Here is a 9300-nt window from a genome sequence, read left to right on the forward strand (position 1 = left end):
CATTTTTGGTTGCGGAGAATTGGATGACTTCCATTGTGCACTTTGACACTTTGTTTCAGGGTCATATTGACACACCCATGTTTCATCACCAGCGATAACATCAACCAAAACACCTTCTTGCCTCTCCAAACTTCAACTGTCCTTTGCTTTTGTTCATCAGTGAGCTCCTTTGGGACCATTTTTGTACACACCTTTCTCATGCGAAGATTTTCAAGTTAAGATTTTCATAACTGTATCTCTATTGATGTTTACTTGGTCTACTATGCTTCTCAAAGTCAGCCAACAATTTTGATGCACAATTCAACACATTTTTGCAACGTCTTCATCGTTTCTGCTCATTACTGGCCACTTTAACCTTTCTTCATCAGAAAAAAAAAACGTTTAATCAATTTGTACACTGCCGTTTTCTTCATGGCAATATCCCCATAAACTTGGACTAACATGTCCCTGATTTCACTTCCACTCTTGCCAAGTTTAACAAGAATTTTAATGTTTGCTCATTGCTCTAACTCAAGCTCTGACATTCTTGTGATTGCACACAAAAACACGAAACAATAATGAATGCCACTCAGCAAGACACTGCCACACATTGACACAAACGCAGCTGTGAGACACTAATATACCAAAGTTATGAAACCTCACCAAGTTGTTTATACAGTGCTGCCAACGTAAGCGCATGGAGGCAAGTTTGCAAACTTAATTGTTAGACTTTGTATAGCATAGTAATATAGAAGAGAGTGGCAGATAAAGACCTCTTTGGTCCATCCAGTCTGCTCAACAACATTCGTCTCTTGAATAGCAAAAGGGAAGAGATGTATATCAGGCTGGCAAATCCTGTGCTCCTTCCTTTTCTTCACCCTCCTTCCTTAAGCTCTAGAGAAGGGAGGTACTAAGACTGTTTCATTCACATCTTGGGGGGAAGACAGGGGTCAATGACTACTGAAGGAAGGTGTGTGGAGGGTCATGCCTTCATCCCTCCAGTGCTCATCTGGTTAATTTGGACATCTTTATGTCCCTTATTGGGACCTTTATGGGAGCCACACGCGACGTCAAGGCTCAGCTGCTTGTAGAAAGAAAATTTAGAAATCACCCGCAATGAAGGATTGTGCAGATCTATGTATTTGATTCAGCCAGAAGAGATGCCTTAATGTACTTTGGCTATTAGCCCTGAAGCAGTGGACTTACATTATTGTCCACGAAATGCTGCCGCGTCGGCGGTATAGCCAGTGCACAGGCTACGACTTGTCTCCTAAAGCTACAAATGAACACCGTTTAAGATAAGTGAATTGTAAAATAATTATGAGACTTTTTGACCATTTGCTACTATGTTGCCTTTCATTTCTCTAACCTTAAGAAACTGCAACGTCTACATTTAGTTCGAGTGAGGCTACGTTAATAAAGTAACTGCAGAATATACACCCTGAAGGTTTATTGAAAACATTATTTAATTGAACATTTTTTATATGAATATTTTAATATGGACTTTTAGGGTTTAACTTAGAGAGAAAAAAGAAAAAAAGTTTACAAAAATTAATATTTAGTTAGAAAAAAACTTTATAGACTCCAGGTTTTTTGGCCTATGACTGGAGCGTGGAGTGCTTTACTACGCTGACAGTTCAGTCCACGATAGGACTACGCGTAGGCTCCAATTCTGAGGCCTTTTCCTGGATTAGGATTTAAGTTTGTGTTGCACTTTCCATATTTAGTGGGTTATATCCTTTATATGATGAGTTTTATTAATATGACCTTACAGAAGCTTTGCCTTCATTAAATGCAAGACAAATGTTAATTTGAAAGGAGCGCTTGGTGAGAAGTGTAATCATAACAGTCAGAGGAATTGTGGATTTGGTTTATAATCAATAGAAAACAAAGTTAAAAAAAAAATATGCCTTTTAATCAGAATCTGCCATATATATGATCCCCTGCAGGGCAGGGTAGAGGCCATTGTATACAGAATAATATCTTCAGGTTTAGAGCCAGATTTATCAAAGTCATTTCCCAAACCAAAAGAATATGTGATTGATGACCCATTTATCAGAGACAAGTGTATAGGGAATTCATACCATATTGAAAGGAAATCGTGCCTCACTTTGGTTCTTTTCTTTTGGACTTAATTAAAATAATACCTAATCTTTCAGTATTAATATTCATCCTAATAACAGAGCAGCAGCACCCTCTCCCCATCTGATTTTCTGTTTCTCATGATCTCGTGCACAGCAACCCGAGAACTTAAGAGCGTTTAAACGCTAATGCGTGCATATTAGTCTATGGATGCATTAGCATATAGCGTACACTAATTCAATTAGCGCGTGTTAGTCGGTTAGCGCAGCTTAGTAAAAGAGATGTTGGGTCTCCACAGATACTGCGTAGCACAGCACAGTCACTGTTACTGCTCTGTTATGACAGCACACTTTAAGTTTCAAGTTTATTGATTTTTAATATACCGACCATCAACGAGTATCTAGGCGGTTTACAATAAAATATTAAAATAAAGATTAAAAAAAAAAATAGTTAAAAGCAATATCTATGGAAAGAAGGGGAGGTGAAACATTAAAGACATCGACTAGACGGACTTGAAGGTGATGGTTGAAAGGGGGGAGTGGGTAAAAGTTACATTATTAGAGATAAGAAAGGGGGGGAAAAATAGAAGGGGGTAGAAAGGAAATGGACAGAGAGAGGATAAAACATTAGGGGTAGGATCGCTTCTTGAAAGCGGTTGGTGGGTTTAAGAAGAGAAATTCAAGCGCAATTGAATGCGTCTTGAAAAAGAAACGTTTTTAGGTTAGTCTTAAATTTGTCGATAGATTTTTCGTGACGGAGATGAGATGGTAAAGCATTCCATAGGGTTGGGGCTACCACTGAAAAGTTTGTTTTCCTAGTGTAGAAAAATTCCTTTATAGAAGGAATGAAGAGTAAGTTCTGTTCAGCTGATCTGAGTGTTCGTGTAGGACACAGGGGAATAAAGAACTTATCGAGAAAAGAAGGTTGATGGGAAAGTTGAATTTTAAAAACTAATAGAATGTTCTGAATTAACTGAAGGCGTCGCGATTCTTTTTGAGTAATTCCATTGTAAAGAGAGTTGCAGTAGTCAAGATGAGAGATAACTAACGAATGAATGAGGGTCGTGATTGCTTCCGTGTCTAGGATAGATGTAAGGGAGCGTATGAGACGAAGCTTGTAGAAGCAAGTTTTTACCACTGAACTGATTTGGTCATGAAATGTTAAGTCTTTATCTATGATTACCCCAAGTAGTTTTATTTTTGTTTCTATTTTTACAGGGAAGGAATTACAAGTTTCAAGTTTATTCGTTATTTGATTGATCGCCTATCACAATTACTAAGCGATTTACATATACAAAGAATACATAATAAAACAATAACAATAATATAGTAAAAAATATAAAAAAATCATTTAAAAACTAGACAAATTACAACAGGAAACACTGGGATAGAGGGGAAAGAAATACAATTTATAATAGGAAAGGAGGGACCGTTAAGGGTAAATTACCCACTTTAATTTTTGGGTATAGTCCAAGCTGTGTTTGGAGGGGGTGGGGTGTTATGGAGTGAGTTATGGGAAGCGAATGTGGTTGGACTGTGTACACTACAGTTAGTACACATTACTGCCCATGTGTGGAGGGGCATTTTTGATGTGACTTCTAAATCCAATTTTAGACATTTTGCAGAAAGCATCCAAAACTCCGGTAAGGAAAGTGACCATTTTCAAAACAGAAAATCCTTTTGAAAATAGCCATTTCCTAGATGTGTTTGTTCCAGTGTGAGCTTCACAGAAAGGGTCTCAGGTACACATCTTACCATAACCCCCTACATTGTATTGTGAGCCCTCCAAAACTCACCCAAAAGCTACTGTGTTGAGTTGTATACAATCATAACATAGAAATATAGAAGATGACGGCAGATAAGGGCCATAGCCCATCAGGTCTGCCCACTCTACTGACCCACCCCCAAGTCTACTATCCTAGGGATCCCACTCCTGGTGACAGGTTCCCTTGGCTTAACCCTCTAAGGGATCCCACATGGGCATCCCATTTGCTCTTAAATTCTTGCACGCTGTTTGCCTCGATCACCTGCACCGGGAGCTCGTTCCAAGGATCAACCACTCTCTCGGTGAAGAATATTTCCTGGTGTCGCCATGAAATTTCCCGCCCCTGAGTTTGAGCGGATGCCCTCTTCTGGCTGAGGGTCTTTTGAGAAAGAGAATCTCTTCTTCCATCTCAATACGGCTGGTAATATAAAACGTCTCGATCATGTCTCCTCTCTCCCTACGTTCCTCGAATGAGTACAGCCGCAAATTTTTCAGTCTTTCCTCGTACGATAGATCCTTGAGCCCCGAGACCATCCTGGTGGCCATCCTTTGCACAACTCTACTCTCAGCACATCTTTTTGGTAGTGTGGCCTCCAAAATTGCACACAGTATTCCAAATGAGGTCTCACCAAGGTTCTGTATGCATTATGACTTCAGGCTTCCGGCTGACGAAACTCCTGCGGATGCAACCTAACAACTGTCTTGCCTTAGATAAACCTTCTCCACATGATCAGCAGTTTTCATGTCTGTACTGATGATCACTCCGAAGTCTCGTTTTGTTGAAGTTCTAGCTAAGGTCTCAACATTCAAGGTGTAAGTTCTGCACGAATTTCTGCTGCCGAGGTGCATGATCTTGCATTTCTTAGTGTTGAAGCCCAGCTGCCAGGTCGAGGACCAAAGCTCCAACAAATGTAGGTCCTGTCATACCATCGGGTGAATTGCCGTCTCTCACTATATTGCATAGTTTGGTGTCGTCAGCGAATAACGTTATCTTACCTTTAGCTCAGTAGGTCTGACAGATAATAAAACCCAGGAAATTTGATACCGGTCACCTGGTCGCCAACCACGGGAAATAGCTGGCTGTCCCCCTCAGTCTGAAACAAAAAAAAAAAAACCTCTGTGCAGTGATGATGTTCCTAAATGGACTTTATTTGAAAGAGTCAAAGTTCCAAAGCTACACCAAAATCATCCACATAAAATATTTTCATCCACATAAAAATAGGTTATCCACATAAAAGCCTTAAAGGACCTAGGCCGCTAGGGATACAGGACCCAACACGGTCCGCGTTTCGACAAAAAAGTCTTCTTCAGGGGTCCAATTGTGTGGTGAACCGGAAGTGAGACACTGCTTGCGTTTGCAATAGGTCCTTTAAGGCTTTTATGTGGATAACCTATTTTTATGTGGATGAAAATATTTTATGTGGATGATTTTGGTGTAACTTTGGAACTTTGACTCTTTCAAATAAAGTCCATTTAGGAACATCGTCACTCTACAGAGTTTTTTTTTTTAAATTTTCTCTGGATTTTCTTCTCTGTGGATATCTTGGGGTCAATTTCTTTTGGGGGTTTTTCCCCTCAGTCTGAATATCAGCCCCAATATAAGTATATGTAATCTGCTCCTTATCCCAGTAGATGTTCTGCAGCCTCTTCACATATCAATGTTTTTCCGTGACTCTCTCACATATTTGTTGTCCACTGAATGTTACCAGAAGTCTCTGCACATTTTTCTCTCATTTTCTTTCTATTTAGCTCATGTCTTCCCAGTAGTAGTTCAATATTCATGTTTTTCTTAGTTTGCTCCAGAAACTAGGAGGGAGAAAATAGTTTTTATGATTACACTGGTCAACAAGCATTTTTCTACTGGAGTTCTCTCACCTGTACCTTAACAAGGGCCATATGCTGACTCTAAATCTGAAAACAGTTTTCATTTATCACATCCTGTTTTTAAGTTATGCGACAGTTTGAATTTATCTCATTTTCGTAAATAACGCTACCGTGAAGAGTCCGTATTTTACTGTTTTGTAACACAATATTGCATTGTGCTGCTTTTTCTACCTGTGAACTTATATATTTTGTTTGTTTTTGTCCAAGATATTATCATTATTATGAACAAATGAACTTGTGCTAATTATCCTGATAATTTCTTTTTTTTTTTTTTAATTCTTTATTGATTTTCCAAATATTTACAATGCAATACACAAGTACACAAACATATAACAAATCAAGAAAAGCACATTCATCTTATAGATACATGAGCAACCATTTTATCTCACCCCCCACCCAATGACTAATCAATAAAAACACAAGTATTTTTTAAAATGTTTACTGAGAGCTTCTATACCACTACTAATGACTGGGAAATCAATTCAGAGTTGTTTATATGAGCTTCTGTAAAGGTGTTACACTACATAAGCTGTAGACATGTTACCATACAGAGTTACCAAGAGCTAGATTCACTAAAGTCAGCGTTTGTCGCTAAACCAGTTTTGACTGTTTTAGTGATGATTGCATTTGCCAACTCGATGCGTGTTTTTCCCCTCGACTGCCCATTTTCCAATCTGACCATGCAAATTAGCTATTTAATATTAAAACCCATGCAAACCGGCCAAGTGATTGATGCATTAACATCATTTGGCAATGCACAGAAAAAAAAGCGATCAAAAAAGGCAATTAAAAAAAAAAGCAGCTGTCAAGACCATTCGCTTATCTGTCTTATTGGCACAATATCTGTGTTAGACATGCACAATATCTGTCCCATTTTAAAAAAATAAAAGAAAAAAGCACCCCCCCCCCCACACTAATGATGGCCATCCCTGACGTCTCACCGATGAACTGGCATCGGAGACTGACCCTTCTCCCATGCCAGCAAAAATCGGAAAGAGGGATGCCCACTCCCTCCTGCCAAAGGAAGTCCCTCCCCACACCTGACGCCAACCCCCTGAACCATCTCCTACCCTCCCCCTTCCCTCCAAAAAAAGGCAGTAGTGATGCCCACTCCCTTCTGCTACTGGATGCTCCCCTGAACCTCCCCCCAAAACCCCCCCCCCCCCAGTACCTTTGTGTGAAGAGAGCAGGAGGGAGGCTCGGTCCCTCCAGTTCTATGGCCTGCTGATCCAAAATGGTGGACCTTCCCCTCATTACTGAATCGTGATACACAGGAAGGGGCCCAAAGCCCTGGTTGGCTCAGATGTCTAAGGCTCATCCCAAGGGTAGGGCCTTAGGCATCTGAGCTAATCAGGGCCTTACACTCCTCCCTCTGTATCCCAGGATACAGAAGGAGGAGCCAAGGGTATCTGAGCCAATCAGGGCCTTAGGCCCCTCCCCATGCATCATATGATGAACTGAGGAGAAGGCCCGCCAATTTAGATTGGTGGGCCTTGGATCTGCCTCCCTCCTGCTCTCTTCAGACAAAGGTACTGGGGGGGGAGAGGGAGGTTTATGGGAGGTTTAGAGGAGCATCCAGTGGCAGGAGAGAATGGGCAGGGTGGAGGGTGGAGGAGAGGGGATGTTTTGGGGGTGGTGCCTGGTAAGGAGGGGCTCCATTGGCAGGAGGGAGTGGGCATTCCTCCTGCCAATTTTTTTCTGGCAGGGGAGGGGTCAGCTTGACCAGAGTGAGTGGGCATCCCTCTTGCCAACTTTCACTAGCGCGGGGAAGGGTCGGTACCTGATGCCAGTTTGTCGTGCGATGTCAGGGAGGGCCGTCATCATGGTGTGCGTGCTTTTTGCTTTTTTAAAATGGGGTAGATATTGTGCATGTGTAAGACACACACAACAAATGTGCCCATTAAAAAAAAAAAAGTTTCCTGCCTTGAACAGCTGAGTGGCAGTAGTCTACTTTTGGGCTTCCCCTGCCTCTCAGCTGTTCAAGCGTCTCCTGCTAGCAGTACGCATGTGTGAGAGTTGCTTTCACAGTAATCAATCGGATGGGAGAAACGGGGATTATAACAAACCTCCATGCAAATCTTTTGTAAGGAAATTTTTTTTAGCATCAATAGCTCTTTTGAATCAGCTAAAAATCAGATCAGAGCGTTCTTACCGATTCTGTTTAGTGCATCTAAGCCCAAGAGCTTCTGTGAGATTCTACAATACATGGGCTCTATACAGTTACAAGGAGCTTTTAAAATACATGGGCTCTATACTGAAATACACGGAGCTCTGTGGTGGTGTTACAATTGAAGAAGCTTTGTGCATCTGGGCCTAAGAAGGGTTACCAGATGTCCGTGAAAACCAGGACATGTCTTTTTTTGAGGACTGTCCAGGGGTCCCGACAGATTTCCAAAACCCGGCAGTTTGTCCAGGTTTTGGAAGGCCCTGAGCTCAGGGCCATACCTGGAGAGCCACCAAGCATGTGTGGATATGACGCAATGACAACACAAGCATGCATGTGACATCATAGTGATGCATCCATGCATGCTCAGAAGCCCTACAGACGCGGTACAGTCTCGGGGAAGAAGAGATGAGATTTGTGTGGGGGCATGGCTCGGCTGGAATGGGGTTGGAAGTGGAATAGGGCGGTCTAGAGGCGGAATGGGGCAGGGCCATGTGTCCTCTTTTTTGCCTGAACAAATTTGGTAACCAAAGGCCTGAGACCTCTCCTCACATTCATAGCCTTTAATCTGATCTCTGCCACTCTCATTGTGTCACTGAAACTCCTCCTTACATTCACAGGCTCCAATCCCATCATTCTCACTGTCACTATGGGCTAGATTCACTAAACAAACCGACCTCTTTACTATCAAATTTCCATCCAGCCTGATTCACTTACCTCTCCTGCAATCCACTTCGAATCCGTGCATGCAAATGAGGTGAAACGCATGTAAAGTAGGCTGGGACGCGATTCACAACACCGAATTTCCGATCCGACTGGGCTGGCCGATCACCTGAAGAAGCGACTGCTGGGGACCGGTAGAAACTTCTTTCTGACTGGAAGCCTTGCTCTCTGCCCTGCAATCTCTCCTGCCTGCTTGCCCCGAATGCTGCCCTGCTCTGCCTCGATCTTCCCCGAATCTCTCCTGCCACATCGCCGTTCTCCTGCCCTTCCCTGAAGCTCTCCTGCCCTTCCCCGCCCAGTGAGCCCCTGATTTTAACCCACGGGTTAAAACCACAGGTTCCCTGGCCTATGTAAAAAATCTGCACTTCCCCGAAGTCCTGCCGCCTTGCACTGCCCTTCCCCGCCCTGCAAGCCCATGGTTTTAACCTGCAAATTTAAAGCAGGTTAAAACCACAGGCTCAAAGGGCTCAAAACTACTATATAAAAAAAAAGTTAAAAAAAAAAAAAAGATCGCGGGTCCAATAGACCAAAAGTTGGGAGCAGGAGGGATGCTCGGTCCCTCCTGCTTCTTAGGCTCACCAACCCCTCAGCCCCTCAGCTGAGCCTGGCCGGGCCGGCACCCTCCTCCCCCTCTACATCCAAGTTGGGAGCAGGAGGGGTGCTCAGTCCCTCCTGCTCCTAGGCCTCCCACCCTAAGGCACTAA

Source organism: Geotrypetes seraphini, chromosome 12 (assembly GCF_902459505.1).
Source record: "Geotrypetes seraphini chromosome 12, aGeoSer1.1, whole genome shotgun sequence".
NCBI classification, from domain to species: domain Eukaryota; kingdom Metazoa; phylum Chordata; class Amphibia; order Gymnophiona; family Dermophiidae; genus Geotrypetes; species Geotrypetes seraphini.